The sequence below is a fragment of the Apodemus sylvaticus genome, chromosome 6 (assembly GCF_947179515.1).
Source record: "Apodemus sylvaticus chromosome 6, mApoSyl1.1, whole genome shotgun sequence".
Taxonomy (NCBI): Eukaryota; Metazoa; Chordata; class Mammalia; order Rodentia; family Muridae; genus Apodemus; species Apodemus sylvaticus.
The window spans coordinates 21,750,662-21,765,021 of NC_067477.1; the positions used below are offsets into that span (position 1 = coordinate 21,750,662).

Sequence of the window (14,360 nt, forward strand, 5' to 3'; positions counted from 1 at the left end):
AAACCCCAACCAGACATGTGTTAGGAGGCACATCCTCTACCAGTTCTCAAGACTCAAGCCACCATAATAATGATTAAGAATAATTAAGAATGAGCAATGTAAACTCACCACTCCACAGCAACAGATGATAACCCAATTAACCCATGGCAAGGGGCTTAAGTAGATCTATCCCAAAGGAAGTGTACAGATGAGCGATGGACTAGAAGACACTGACACTCTAAAGCAGTGGTTCTTCACCTTCCTCGTGCTGTGACCCTTTAATACAGTCCCTCGTGTCATGGTGACACCCTTCCCCCCAACTACCACCATAAAATTAGTTTCATTGCTACTTCCTGTCATTTTACTACTGTAATGAACTATGATGTAGATATCTGTATTTTTGGATAGTCTTAGGTGACCTCTATGAAGAGGCCATTAACCCCCAAAGGGGTACAGATCTACAGCCCGAGAAGAACTGTTTTATAGTTTAAAGCTTTACAGAGTGCAAATCAAACCACAAGGATCTGACTGGGAGCCTATTGCAAAACACAAAAGCAGAAGACTGGAGTTAACCAAGATTTAGAGAAGTGAAAACCTTTGAACATGAAATGGCAGAGCCTCCTTGAAGATCCAATGACTCACCCCCAGACAATTAAACAGTGTAGCCAGCAAGCCCATTTCAGGTATGTGCCCCAGAGGATGGAGAGCAAGAAATGTACTACACTTTTATGCATCAGTGCTCCTAACTGCATCATTCACTAAGGCTCAGAGGCAGAAGCGAGCCAAATCCTGATGGGAGGTAAATAAACACTTAGTTATATACTTCTAATGCAATGCTACTCAGTCTCCAAAAGGAATGCAATTTCTTACACATGCGGTGCTATAGATGTGTCCTGAAGCGTTAGGAAAGTAAAGCCAGGTGTTAAGATAAACATTGTACAATTCCCTATATGAACTATCTGAATGAGTTAAGGTCACAAAAATATCTAAGTTCCCAGTGGCTGCTAAAGGGACAGGGATAGAGGAGAGTTTTAGTTTGAGATGAGGAAAAAGTTCTGGAGGAAGATGGTGGTGCTGGTTGTGGTTCAGTGCCTCTGAATTCACACCGAGAACTGTTAACATGTTGAACTGTATGATCAGTAACCGCCAGTTATAAAGAAGCCGAAAACTCTGCTGTGAAATCTGGTGTTGATACGCATATGCAGAGAGATTAGAAATGTAGATTTCTAAAGAAGAGGAGGAAGAAGAGGAGGAAGAAGAGGAGGAGGAAGAAGAGGAGGAGGAGATAGCTAGATAGTATGATGTGGGCTACTTCATCCTGTTCTATAAGAAAAATAACACTCTTGGGGCTGGGGAAATGACTCAGCTGGCACAGAAAGTACTTGCCTGAGTCCAGTCTCTAGACCCCGAGTGAAAAGACTGAGTGAGCATGGTACCTGGTGGTAATCTCAGAGCGGGTAGGCTGGGACTAGAGGACCCCTGGGACTCTCGGGACAGCCAGCCTAGTCACTGGTGAGTCCCAGGTCCCAGTGAGAGACCCTGTCTCAAAGCACAAATGTGTACAAATGTGCACACACACACACACACACACACACCACACACACACACATGTATAAAAACATCTGTGAAAAACACTTGTATGCACAAATAGAATTAAATTTAAAAGAAAAAGACTCTCCGGGGGAGTCAGTCCCAATTGACCTTCTGAAAGGAACCAAAAAATGGAGTCACAGCCAGGAGCTCATCATCTTTCTTTCTGGAGTCAGTTAACCAACTGAACCAAGAACTAGGAAATCACATTCCACTATTGCAAAAGTCTACTTCCCTGTCCCAGGCTCCCAGTACAAGCAAAGCCTGGGAGAAAGACAGCTTTGTGGGAGACAGGACAGAGACCAGGAGGCCGTCTTCTCCGGCTGCCCCGACCCTCGGAAGTACCTGTACACAAGCAACAGCCCACTAGAGACGGCAGGAGGACCAGCAGGAGGACCAGCAGGAGGACCAGCTGGATCAGCCCCACCCAACCCTTCAGCTCAACTTGTCCAGGGCAGAGGCCAAGAGGCTGTGGAGTAAAGCCCGGCTGGGGGAGGGCAGCGTGCAGGAAATGAACCCGGAGACGAGGCAAGGACAGAGTCCAGATTCCAGGGTGTGACTTGCCTCGGTTTCTGCTCAGCAGCCCTTGGAGTTATTCGAAAATGACTTTGCAACTGTGTAAGAGTGTCAGGGAATCGAGGTATCCCAGTCAAGCAACCCACAGTAAAAGACTGTTCAACTGCCAGAGGTCAACCCCAGATGTGCAAATAGAATCGTTGTCCTCTGGAGGGGACACTCTCTCTCTGATGTCCCCAGTGAGGGCAATGGCAAGGGAAGTCTCCTTGAGAGCACTGTCCGGCATCCTCTGGATGATGAAGAAACTCATAGTCTTCAGTAGGCACTAAGAGGCTTTTTGTCACACCTCTGCAACCTACCACAGGCTGAAGGACAGCAGCATGCCCGCCTCCCTCCATCCACAAATGCAGTGGATTTTATTACAGTGGATTTATTATCTCCTATTTGTCTCTATGCTAAATGCCACGTCCCTTTGCTTTTGCCATTGACAACTAATTGCTAGATTAAGAGCAACATCATACCTGACCAAGAAAAATACACATAAGCTAACTTTGTAACTTGGATCATGTTGGGCAGTGTGATTCCAAAATTGTTTAGCTAGAAAAGGAGGGCGGCGGGAAGCCATCTGTTTCTTCCTGCATTGTAGACTCTTAAGATGAGATTACTGTGCCTCAGCTGAGTGGTCCGAAGTCCAGTGGCAACATCTATGAAGAAAGAGTTTACAAGGAGCAGGAGAAACACTGAAGGGGTGGCCTGTGAAGGAGGAGGAGAGGGAGGACAGTGAGGACAGCCTGGGGCGACCAAAATCACAACCGGTCGGGAAAGAATGTTCCAGAAGCCTGCAGAGGATGTATGGTTCTGCTGACTCTCAGATGTCAACCTCCTGCCTTCCAGAACTTCTAGCTAACACACTTCTGATGTTCGTGACGTGCCGTGTGATATGTGGCAGCCCAAAGAGGCCGTTACACGTACAAAAAGTTATTAAAAGTATGTATGTGTGTATGTATATGTGTATTGTTTGTATGTATGTATGTATATGGGAGTCTGTGTTGTATGTGTGTATATATACATGTGTGTACATACTACAGCACATGTGTGCAAGTCAGAGGACAACTTTCAGAAGTTGATTCTCCTTTCTACCACGTGGTTCCTCCTAGGGAACAAACTCAGGTTGCCAGGCTTGGTGGCAGACACCTTTGTCTGCTAAGCCATCTTGCCAACTCCACCTAAAAGGTTTTAAGGCTGTTCTTCTCCGTCCCTGGTGGGACAGTTACTTCAGTCTGTATTTCAGACCTAGGTGATCAATCAAAATAACCCTTCCCCATGAACTTGATGTGCCCCACTCCTCAGTGCAAGGGATTGAACCCAGGGCCCCCTGAATGCTAAGCAAGTGTTTTACCACCCAACTGGACCCTTAGTCCCAGGCCTGTTTTGTTAAGGGATGGTCACATGACCCATGCAGGCACTATGTGTGTAGCTTCAGGGAAATAATATTTCTATGTCTTTGAAATTGTTATCTGTAAAGACAATGTCATCAGGGGCTACTGGTGGCTATTTCTGTCACCTCATGGTAATGATTGACATGAGGAAGAAGCCAATAGCAAAAGAAAAACCTGGACTGAGAAAGGAACCCCATACTCTACTAACAGGTGTGTCTAGAAATATGCCTTAGACAGTAAATCCCCCTTTATGCCTTAAATCACATTGAGACAGAAACTCCATCATTCCAGAGAGCAGGTCCAGCAGTAACTAAACTTCAAGTCTGATAACTAAAAACAACCTTCTCCTGACAATGAAGGTGTCTATGAAGCACGGCACTGGTAGACAGTGCTCCAGTCAGAGGGACTATAGACAACCCCTTTGTTAGAACTGTGGAAGGAGCCCCAGCAGCTGAGGAAAGCCACACCATCCAACAGCAAGACTAATGCTTACCAAGTAGCTGCCCCACAGAGGACCTATCTCTTCCTTCCAGTTCCAAGTCCCGACGAACTGTCAACAGACCAAAGGCAATGATGTCATGAATGGGGGATCCCAGAGAGGAGAGGTAGCAGGTAGGAGATGATGCTCTCTTCCAGATGTCTATGAATGATACTTAAAGCCAAGTGATGCTCTGTTTGAAAGTCAGAAACCAAGTGTGGTGGCTTGTGCCTATAATCCTAGCACTCAGGAGATGGAAGCAAGAGGATTAGGAGTCCAATGTCCTCCTAAGTTACAGAGCAAGTTCTAGGCCACATGGAGTGCAGGATACCCTGCCCCCTTCTCCCCTCCTCCCAAAAATGTGAAATAAAACAAAAATGTTGGAAGCATGCTGAAGAGTTGTCAAGGTGTGACACAGTGGGCTCTTTGACAGGGACAAGTTTTTTGAAAAAGTACAGTTCATTTTATTCCCATCATAAAGCAACCTCCACAAGTGTGCATGACCTGCAAATAGGGAAATAACAAGATGCATATCAGATGTGAGAAGGAGGCAGAGAATGGAGGATTAGCAGTTTCAGGCCACCCTAAGCTACATAGAAATTTTCTCTCTCTCTTACACACACACACACACATACACATACACAGACACAGACACAGACACAGACACAGACACAGACACAGACACAGACACAGACACAGACACAGAGAGACAGAGAGAATCCCAAGGAGTCATGGTGTTAGGGAGGTGATGCCTAAGTTGAGTTTTGATAGGATGTAGCACTAGGACATAGGTTGGCATCACAAGTGGTGGGCACCACCATCGATGGTGATGAGGGGTTGGGAAGGCAGATGAAACTGATCAGAAGGTCATAGGTAAAGGAATATGGATATTATCAGTGCCATGCTCTGGTTCTAAAATGTCTCCCACAAGTCCCTGCATTTTTTGAGTATCTGATCCTATCTTTAGGAGATAAGGTCTGCATGGAAAATGGGTCAATAGAAGTAGGTAGGCCCTTTAAAAGTTTAGTCTATATCCAGCCTTTGGTACAGGCTCTTATTTCCTGATTGCCACCATGATGTGATTAGTTACCTCATTCTCCCACCTACATGGACTGAGCTGTTCCTGCCACCATGCCTCTCCCACCATGACAGACTGAAAGTCCCTGAAACTGTGAGCTCATGTAAACCTTTCCCTCCTTAAGTTGTTTTTATCAGGCATTTTGTCACAGCAAGGAAGAAAGTACCTAATACCATTGGGAGAGCTTAGGGAACATAAAGGAATAAGAGGATGTTGTGAGCAGTGGTCCAGCCATGACTTGGATTAAAACTGAAGATGGTCCCTAGGACCTTTACCATAGTTGTGTGACTTTTCCACAGCAAGCAGAACTTTCACAATGGCAGAGAAATGAGAGGAAGCATGGGTTCAAGGTATTGAAAAGGTAGACTTGGAAGATGTGAGACCTGATGGAATTCAAAGACACAATGAGAAAGAACAATCCTCTGTTAGGGTTAGATTTCTTTCCCCTGAAATGGGCAACATGTCAACACAGGCAAGACGTGGCACTCATGAAAAGAAAAGATTTTTTGTTTTGTTTTGAGACAGGGTTTCTCTATGTAGCATCAACTGTCCTAGAACACACTATGTAGACCAGGCTGGCCTCGAACCTAAAAATCTGCCTACCTCTGCCTCCCAGTTTAATGCTGGGATTAAAGGAGGTGTACACCACTACCACCTGGTGAAAATAAAGGACTTCAGAAGGGGAAACCTTAGAGGGAAATGATGGTGAGTCTGGCTTTCACAAGCTAAGCAGGAGGAAGCCATGCGATGTGCCTCAGAGGCTGGGCGTTGGACACCAGATCCAAGGAGGTGACCCACATGGGGGAGGGAAATCTGGGAACAATCAACTCTCATCAAGTGGTAGAAGACACCAGAGGATGGGGCAGAGGTCAAGAAGGACAGTGGACATGACACACGCAGAGACTCATGGCCATTGGGTAAGATAAACAGGAATCTCTGTAAAGGCAATGGGAAGTATGCCTATCAAGATAAAGTAGATGCCTCCGAAGTCACGCCACTGTGAGGCACAGGGACGAGATGTGTGACAATGTCTAGTTCCAGAAAGATGTGATCAGATCAAAGAACAGCTTCAAGTGACCTGGAGTATGGCTCTGTTTAATGACTTCAGAACAGGCAGGCAGGCAGGTTGGAGAACAGAAACCAGATGGGTATGGGCAGTAGAGGGCTGAGTAGGGAGGCAGTGTAGACAGTTCTTTCAAGGAGCTTGGCTGTGAAGGAAAAGAGTGAGAGAAGCCCAATGCTAGCGCTTGCCCTTTCTCAGACAGAGAAATATCTGAAGTTAGCAGCAACGAGTGCTTAACATATGACTATGAGAGATAGACAGGGAGAGAGAGAGCGAGAGAGAGAGAGAGAGAGAGAGAGAGAGAGAGAGAGAGAGAGAGAACGAGTAATGGGTAGAGGGAGGTGAAATGGGGCAGCCCTGGGCAGGATCACACCTCTCCTTCATGAGAAAGATAAGTGGAGAGGAGTTGGGGTGATTGCCAGGGAGGGTCTCGGTACATCAAATTCCCTACAGCTTCAGTGTCATTCAGGTACAACAATGGTCAGGATCTATTCTGTGCCGGAGACAATGAGGATGGAGAAAGGGTTAAGGAGATATGACACCAAGGGACAGGGAACTATCGAGGGACAATTGGAAGGGTTTCTAGGCAGCCTTAGGGACCAGGACTGTAAATAGTTCAGAGGACATGATGAACCAAATTTCTCCAGAATAGTTAGCTCTGCGGAAGGAGCAGACAGAGGTATTCCAGATGCGGGGCTCAACTGGTTGGGTTTGGATTGAAGGGTAAATAGACAAAAGTGGTTAGGGTGGGGGAGCTATAACATGGAGAAGAAAACTGACCACCACAGCCACATGAGATTCCCACTTCATTCCCACTCAGGAAACAAGGGCATTCTGTGTATTCGACAAAGAAAATGACTAGCTCTAGATGATGTAATAACAGGAAGTGCTAGGATGCGAAGGACCCAGCAAACATGGTTCAAATTAAACCCCGCTATTTTTCTTTCTGAGATTATCCTCTTTATCTATCTATAAAACATGAATCATTCATGCTCTGTAGAGCTTATCAGAGAAAAATGAGAAGATTAATGTATATGTCTCTGCAAAACTCTCTTAGGTCCAAGGCTCACAATTCAGTGCCTTAACTATTTAGTAGGTGTCTGGTGCATAGTAGGCACTTTGTAAATATGTTGCTTGCTTTCTATGGTAAGAGTATTCATCAAAGCACATTCTGTGCCCTGAGCTAGGCTCTTCTGAGATGTTGGTGTTCGTTTCCAGCCTTAGTTCTGTTCAACAAGGAGAACAGAACACTGATGCATCCATCCCTTTATATTGTTCACTGAGCCAAGTTAAGCTGTGACGTGACTTACTGAAATCTGGGTGTAAGTACAGAGAGTGAACTCTAGAACTGCAAAGATCAGACCCTCCTTTCTGCCAGTCCCACCAATGAACAAGTGATCCTGTATGAGTCAGATTTCTGTTACTGTAACAAATATCCGAGATAAATTACCTTATAATGAGGAAAGGTTTGTTTTGGCTCACGGTTTCAAGTGTTTCAGAGGGGTCTTTGGGCCTGAGTAGAGGCAGAAAATCATGCCAGAGGGATCATAACAGAAGAAGCACTCACCTCATAGCTGCAACAGAGCGGGTGGGGAGCGGCAAGGCCCAAATATTCCCTTTAAAGGAATGCCTTTGATGACCTAATTGCCTCCCCTTAGGCCCCGCCTCTTCATTTTCTCTCAATAGCATTACCATGTGACCAAGCTGTTAACCCACAGCATTTTGGGGCACTTATATAACCAGAGTGCCTAGCTTGTTAGTTAAACCTTGTAGAGAATTACTGGTGAGATGGAGAAGATTCCCTCCATAACAGAGACCAAGATGCATCCCCAGGCAACAGAAGGACACTCCTTCACCAGCCACCAAAGACAAGATCACAAACGTCGGTGTCTCTCTAGGGAAGTTGTCTGAAGATCCAGAAAACAAGTGCAATTCAGAACCCAGTGCCACTGTTTCTGGGGTATGGGTACAGAGGGCACAGGCTAGACAACCACGGGCAGTCTGACCAGCCTATAGGAGCTGATCTCATCCCTGCTAGAGGTGTTCAAACACTTCAAATACTGCAGCCAAGAGCTAGCCCTAGGTTTGCTAAAGAGGAACCTGAGGGTGAAGCAGCCCTCCAGCAGGCAAGCTGGGCACATCTATGGGGATGTGGAGCAGAGACCACCACTGTTCTCCATGCCCACTCTCCCTTTCTTTTTGAAGGAGAACCCCTAAGCTAAGATTTATTCAGGCATCTTTAATTGACACAGCTGGAGTCTACACTTCCCAGATTCGCCTGTGGTGACATGTGCCCAGGTGCTGATCAATGGGCCATGAGTGAAAGAACAGTCTACCTGCTGAATTCTATCTCTCGGAAGGCTGTCCACTTCTGTCCCCTCCCTGGCTTCCTACAGGCAGGAACAGAAGGGGGCGGGGAAGCGAGGGAACTTTGAGAAGAACAGGGAGCCAGAAGGTGGAGGATGCATGTGCTCTGGGATGATCCTGTGGAGCAGAGCAGTAACCCTCCCCTGCACTGACTTTCTACCTCTTAGCCATTAGGTGAAAGCAAATCCTGTTGTAGCCCCTCAGAGGAAACCCATTTTAAGAATCTTCAGTTACAGCTTATCCAGTGCCTGGCTGATAATGTCTGTCTCCAAAGTACTGACAAAACGAGAGTGGAGCAGTATTTACTGAAAACTTACCATGTGGCAGGAATTGTTCTAAACACTTTACGCGTGCCATCTCATTTAATCCACACTTGCTGCCCAGACGAGGACTTTGGTTCTGTTTTGCAGAAAAGAAGATACCATACTCTAGCCAATGGCACGCCATTATTGGAGCACCAAACCTGCAGCCTTACCCATGTATTCTGGAATGAGATGCTATCCTCATTTGCTGGGTCTTAGAGATCTCTTGTACAGTTCCATGTGGTCAGAAAGACATAGTTCGGAGCCAGCAAGACTGCTTTTGCAGGTAAGGGCACTTGCTGAGCAAGCCTGGCAACTTGGTTCAATCCCAGAGGATAACAAAGGTGGAAGGAGAGACCAACTCCACAAAGTTGTCCTCTGACTTCCACAGGGCACATGCATGCACACATACAATGAATTAAATTAAAAAAACATTTTTTGCTGGGTGGTGCACGCCTTTAATCCCAGCACTTGGGAGGCAGAGGCAGGTGGATTTCTGAGTTTGAGGCCAGCCTGGTCTACAGAGTGAGTTTCAGGACAGCCAGGACTACACAGAGAAACCCTGTCTCAAAAAAAAGAAAAAGAAAAAAGAAAGGAAAAAAGAAAAAAGAAAATGCGGTTTTCAGAGACCTGTGCCTAAATGGCGACCCCAAAGCTGCAAGTCATTTCGTATCTCTACAAGTCAGTTTCCTTCAAGAGAGCATCTGAGAGGAACCAAGCCACTACCCTCCTGGAAGCATGACAGAGGCACAAGTGACGAACTGCCTTACGAGAGGCTGGAAAATCCTTAAAACCCGAATAACAAAATGCACTCTTACTTTTTTTTCCAATTGTAAATACCATCTAGCAATTTGGCAGATATCCTAGAAAGCCTGTAAAATCTGTCAGGAAGAGGGGTACATTTGGATTTCTACATCTGTCAGCCTTTACTGAAGAAGGGAGACTTAATTGAAATTAACTGGATGAATTCAGGCCTATGTACCTGGTGTGGGCTTGCATGTGCACACCACATTCATACACACATGCACACATGTGCACAGAGGTTTGTGGGGCAGTGGACTGTGCCAGGAAACTTGGTAAGGTTAAGTGGGTTGGAAGACCTGGAACCCAGAGGGGAGGTAGGAGCTTCACTTACTTCAGATCAGGCCCCTGTCACTTGACCACTCTCCCTACAAAGGAATGTGACTTTGTGGTAGATCAGAATCAAGTTCTCCATGCTAATGAGGTATCTAAAAGCCCTGAGGGTTTAGCCAATAGTTTCCCTTCCGGGGCATTCTTTCCTGCAAAAGGTATTTAATCTCACCCTAAGGAGGTGGTATGCACCCATTTTCCACAATGACGAATCAATAAACAGTTTGGAACCAAGGACTGTCTTTTTCATCTAGCAACGCTGTGGGGAACAAGGAGAAAGCCTTCATCTACAGAGCTGCATTGCTTAAGTCTCCTGTAGAATCCTTAAGTCTCTGCTCACCACTAAGCTTAGGACTCCCCTGCCACTGAACTAAGCTGGGAGTTCTGCTTTTCCCAGCCCAGGGCTCAGCCCAACTCTGTTCCCAGTTCCCAGCAGCAGCAATCTGCCACATCCACGGGAACTCACCAAGTACAGAAACAGGTGTGGCACAAGGAATTCAAAGGTTCCCAATTCAAGTGAGCCGGGGACTTCAGCTGTGAACTGACACGGGAGCCCTATGTGACAGATCTGTCAGATACTTCCACGAAATTCCCCAAGTTTTCTTATTTGCCCACACGTGTACATCACGCCAGGTCAAGGACCCATGACAGAAGGATTCTTTAAGGTTGTTGTGATAGGAACTATTATTGAAGGCTTGGTTCCCAGTGGGCAGTGCTCAGGGGTGGGGCCTGTGGGAGGGGATTGTATCATCTGTGCTTGACCTCTTCAATGGGCTTTGGGAGGCGTGGAAACCACAGAAAGCCGGGCCTCTGTGGAGGAAATTGGTACTTGAGGGTGTGCTAGGGAAGCTATTTCATTTCAGCCCCTTCCTCCTTTGCTTCCTTGGCTATTATGAGTTGAGCTGCTTCCCTTTCCCGCCTGCTTCAGCCATGTTGAAAGATCCTGCAAATGGCCAGGTCGAAGGGCTATGGATTGGACAGATGGGACTTTTGAAATCATAAGCCCAAATAAACTTCTCCTCCTTAAAGGAGGGTTTTGTCATAACAATGGGAAGCTAACACAAAAATTCTTCATCGGAAGTACGTACAAGCCCAGTTTAGCGTTTAGCTAATTCTACCCTGCCTGTCTTTTTGCCTCAGTTTCCCCCATCTGTTTAGTGGAGGCTGCTTTCCTTCTGCTCCTTGCTCCTGGCTTTAATTCCCCTTCCTTTGACAGCGCTTAGCTACTTTGAAGGTACAACACTCCTTCCCTCCCTTCTGAACCAATCAACGCCAGCATGCTGCCTCCTGCCCTTCTTAGCACACACACATGTTAATGAAGTCAGGAAGATGGCTGTTATTGAACCACTAGGTTGATCACACAGGTAGAGGAGAGACTTCCCAGAGTCATAGGGCTCTGCCTTCCGCACAGGTCAGAAGTATGATGCCACAGCCTCCTGTGCCGAGGTAGCCTTGGCACTGGGACTGAAGCAAACTGAGTCTCAACCCGAAGCAGTCATCCCTCGAAGGCAGGCAGACGGAGGCACCCTGAGCCCTGTGGTTCTCTGGCCAACACCCCTAGGCTGCATTGGCTTGGGCCGTCCTCCCCTCTTGCTGACCCTGAAGTCTCTGTCACTAGCTTCAGTCCCCACTCCCTAGCAGGTTGTGACCCAGAGTCGACAGCCTCTCAAAAAGCCTATGATTTCAGTTTCCCCTTCTTTGTTCTCATGTGATCTTGGGGTTCCCAAGGACCGGAAGATGCATTGAAAGCCCCTCCCAGGAGGGCAAAGAAGCGTTCCCACAACTCATGGTCCCAAGTGTCACACACAGAGATTTGACTTTCAAGGGAAGGCCCAAATGGATTCCAGCAGAGAGCCTATTAATTGATTTTGGCTTGTAGTCCCCTGGGACAGCTTCCTCAAATCCTTGGGCTCCTGGGCTAGGGAGGGTGGGGTGTGGACATTGCCTAGGGCAGAGAACTATGCCGTGGTCCCTTCTGACTTACTGTTGTTTGAGATGTCTGGACTAGAGTGACACACAATTCTTCCCTTTGTTTCCTCAGCCTTGCAAAGTGAGCTTCCTTCTGAAAGGCATAAAACTCCTTTTCTTCGGCTCACAGGGGCTTCTGGGGCTGCCGGCTGCCACGGCCACTGCTGCTGGCTTGTCCTGCCCAGCTCAGGCTCTGATCTACAAGCCTGGGCCAGCCCCAGGCACCACACTGCCTGCTGCAACTCCACTATCCTGCAGCCAATGCTCTCAAGGCCTGTACTGGGGTGGTGACTTCCATGGCAGAATGCCAGCCCGGGTTCTTAAAGCCACAGAGCTGCTGGTAGCTAGAAGAGCCCTCTAAGGCTAGTTCCCTTTGTGGGAGTTTCATGCCTTCCTGGGGCAGCAAGGAGGCATGACGAAAAGGCATGGCCACCGTTACCCACACGAATGGAAAACCTGCCACAACAGGGTGGCAGTCCCAGAAAGTCTAATGTCCCAGACCTAGGAGCTCACATAAGCACTGAGGAGTTTCACAACTACCCTGGTGATGCCAGTGTGAAGCCAGACTCCAGGATTGCCCGTCTGCGCTGTCCAATGTCAGACTGCACTGGGTCATTTGGGGTACAGGAGGAAATGCAGGTGCTGATCTGAGAGTCTGGCTCCCGTGGGTCCACGGCTGCGGCCCTGGGGCTGTGCTGGGTTAGGCAGGGGTGGGTGTGGAGCCTGGGTAAGTTGCTCTCCAGCGTTCAATGTTCCCTGTGCTCACCTGAGGCTTAGCTGAGGTAATAGGAACACAAAGCTAGGTCAGCATCCAGCACTCAGAATATGCTTGAAAGACACTGGCAGGCCTGTGATTAATCTTTTTCTCTTGGCCTGGATGCCTCCTGTGAGGAAGAGCAGGCTCTGCTCTCTCTTGCTTCAAAGCATTCAGGACTTCCCTTCAGACCCAGCATTAGTTCCAACCATACAAGGTCCTAGAGCAGATGGTGCCAGCCTGCCATTGCACCTTCACCTTCCTATCTCTCCTGAGCCTCATACCCTCCCCAGCACAAATCACACACGTAAGCACAGTGCCAGTCCTGTTGGTGCCGGGCTTGGCGTGTCTCTTCCTGGGTCACTTTTCCAACTCTTTTGCTGCGGCTGGTTAACGTCTTCCCCTCCCGGAGGAGTTGGCACAGGTGTGCCTCACCCTTTGTTACGTTAAGACAATGAGAAGGCACCATTTGTACCCCCTCCCTCCAAAAAAACCCAGACTCCCACAGGATACTGAATCAGCTGGCACCTTGATCTTAGCCTTCCCAGTCTCTAGACTTGTGAGAAATAAATTTCTGCTGTTTACAAGTCATTCAGCTTGTGGCATTTTGTTATAGCAACCCAAATAAATGGAGACAAAGGCATTGTGCTGAGTGAAATAAGGAGAATGTCTTAGGGTTTTACTGCTGTGAACAGACACCATGACCAAGGCAACTCTAATAAAGGGCAATGTTTATTTGGGGCTGGCTTACAGGTTCAGAGGTTCAGTCCATTATCATCAAGGCGGGAACATAGAACCATCCAGGCAGGCATGGTACAGGAGGAGCTGATAATTCTACATCTTCATCTAAGAGAAGACTGGTTTCCAGACAGCTAGGATGAAGGTCTTAAAGTCCAGGCCCACAATGGCACACTTCCTCTAACAAGGCCACACCCCTTCCAACAAGGCCACACTTCCGAATAGTGCCATGCCCCGGACCAAGCATATTCAAACTACCACAGAGAAGAGGTCTACAGTTCTACCTGTAGCAAGGTACCTAAATCAGTCAAAGTCATCACTGGGACAAAAAGTAAACCAGTAGATAACACGGTGTGGATGAGGAAACTTCAGAGCTAGCGTTTAATGGGTACAGACTTCAGTATAGGAAGATGGAAAGGTTCTGGGAATGGGTGCAGTGGCAACGGTTGTAAAACGCTGTGGATGAACACATGCAATCAAGCTGCCGTCATAAAATATCTTATTAGATATCTAAATTTTAAGGATACTCCTAAAGCACCCCTCAGGAAACAGTGGTTTGCAAAAGACAGACATCTGAGGTCTGAGGCACGCCCTTTCCACTTTTCTAAAGGCTTAAGGATGGGAATTGGAACTACAGAAGGTAAGACTATGTGGTTGACCAGAGATGCAAAGAATGCTGAATATTTACGGACGGATTGTTTAGTGGATGTGATGTAGTCAAACGTTCTAAGGGAGAGAAATATCTCAACATTCAGTGTCAGAGAACACTCTGTAAAAAGAGCAATTCCATCAGAGGAATGTAGAGGTACAGTCTGTTTGCCTAGAAATCTCCTTGCAAAAAAATCGAATAGCACTGAAATCTGGTAACAATTGCATGCTCACTATATAAGGTTAGGTGATTAGAAGGGCTCGATAGGAGGTGGGGATAAGAAGTCAAGCCTTTTTTTTTCCTTCAAA

General features: G+C 47.1%; 1 protein-coding gene across 3 annotated transcripts in view; it reads right to left on the minus strand.

Moving 5' to 3' along the window:
• The window catches only part of Dglucy (D-glutamate cyclase), an 83,618-nt gene extending 71,457 nt beyond the window's left edge, over positions 1 to 12,161 (minus strand). For 2 of the 3 annotated variants that reach the window (XM_052185248.1, XM_052185246.1), the window contains exon 1: positions 11,928 to 12,161. The gene's annotated coding sequence lies outside the window, so the exon portion shown is untranslated. Of the gene's footprint in view, positions 1 to 108; positions 327 to 11,927 lie in introns of those variants that run through there. The other variant, XM_052185247.1, reaches the window with a different exon arrangement.
• Between the last annotated feature and the right edge of the window lie 2,199 nt (positions 12,162 to 14,360).